This window comes from Microtus ochrogaster, chromosome 10, assembly GCF_000317375.1.
Source record: "Microtus ochrogaster isolate Prairie Vole_2 chromosome 10, MicOch1.0, whole genome shotgun sequence".
Classification (NCBI taxonomy): domain Eukaryota; kingdom Metazoa; phylum Chordata; class Mammalia; order Rodentia; family Cricetidae; genus Microtus; species Microtus ochrogaster.
The window spans coordinates 49,721,363-49,723,263 of NC_022016.1; positions in this window are offsets into that span (position 1 = coordinate 49,721,363).

Sequence of the window (1,901 nt, forward strand, 5' to 3'; positions counted from 1 at the left end):
GCAGCTGGTCACTTCCCATCCACAACCAGGAAACAGATGAATGCCAGCGCATGTGCCCAGCTCGGTTTCTGTGTTTCATACAGCTCAGGATCCCATGATCAGAGAATGGTCCCACCCACAGTTAAGACGGGGTTTCCCACAGCAATTAACACAATTAAGATAATCCCCCACAAGCATGGCACGAGAAGTCTCCCGGGAGCTTCTAGATTCTGTCAGCACCAACTAGAAAACACTGCTGAGGCCCAGCAAAGGCAAAGGTCAGGTCCTACTGTCTCCTTCTGCCACCCGTGTTACCAGCCACACAAGTCACGTGACTGTATGAGTCTAGGGATACCTCTATGGGACTGACGGGGGACCAGGCCATCTTACATAGCAACCCTCATCAAAGGAATATCTTCATAAGGAAGACATTTGAGTTTTATTCACGTTTCAGAAGTGAGGAAACGAAAACACACAGAAAGGCTGAGCACTTGGCTGAAGGTAGCACAGCTTCTGAACGGCAAAGCTGGGATTTGAACCTGGACAACGGGCTCAACAGTCCTCATGTTGCCTTGTGAACCAGGGCTTGGGGAGAAGGAAACTGAGGCTCCCAGAGACAGTGACCTCTTCCAGGCATTTGATGAACAAGGCCGGGAGCCCCAGTCAGCTGGTTCTCTGGTCAGAGTCAGCTAGGGGCCCTCTGCAGCCTTGTGGCCGTCACAGGGACACGGAAGGTAGGCAAGGTAGGCATAGGAGCGCAGCTGCCGAGACTGAGAGGCCTCGCCGTGGTCAGAGGGGTTCTGAGAGCGCAGAACTCAGAGTCACAGCAGTGGCCCGGTGTGGAACTCCTTCACCCACCTGCCCCCCATTCCATCAGGAGATTGCTGCCCTGGGGCACTACTGGCTCCTGGAGTCACGGTACATGGTGCTGTGGCAATGTCCCCTGCCTGGCAGGAAGGCCCCTCCAATTGCAGCTTTTCAGTACCAGCTGATGTCCTAGGCTGCCATCCCCGAGGTCAGCCAGTTACCAGCTCTGTCACCCCACAGATTCCTCGGCAGAATCCTTCCTCAGCCAGAGTCAGGAGTCCACAGACCTGGGCCACCATCTTCTTATAACCCCATAGAGGAGAGGCTAGGATTAGCACAGGTAGAGAAACTGAGGCACAGGCAGGGACGTAGTATTTTAAGTATTTATTTGGAGAGATCATCAGGGTAGCCATAGATGGACTTGCTCCTAAAGCCAAATGTCTCATTTTATAGATGGGGTGTTGGTGACAACTCAGAGAAGACAAACAACTTGTTTAAGGTCATACAGCAAGCATGCACCTGACCTCTGACCCTTTCCAAGGTAAATACTGAAAGAGCCAATGATATTTGACCCACAAACGTGCTGTCTCCTGACTCCCCTGTCCTCACCACCCCACCCCACCGTACCCCCACTGCCCAGCGCCAGCCTGGTCCCTCCTAGCTGGCTTTTCAGTATTTGGTGGTTGAGGGGAAATCTACCAGGGGGGACAGCGGCAGGTGTAGCACTTCTTCACCTGGGGCTGTGGATTCGCCTTCCTCTCATGGCTCCTGAAATGCAGGGACTGGAAGAGACCCCAATATTCTGCATTGATCTTGGAGTAGAGGCTATCTGGCCCGAGCTGGACTGAGAGAGGCATGGTGGGGCTGTCTGCTTGACCCTGGCTGACTTAGGTCATCCTATCTTCCCTGTGAAGTCGGGTGAGCATGGCCTGAACCCCACCCAGGAACAACTCCCCCATACCCATCAGACTGGGTGCCAATGATCCTGACTGGGTTATCTGAGAAGATCAAGTGGGGACACGGTCTACAGGGGTCCTCGTAATCCTCTCGTTTTCTGTTCATTTGCTTTGAAGACAAGCCTCGGGTAGCCCAGGCTTACCTAAAACTCACTATGT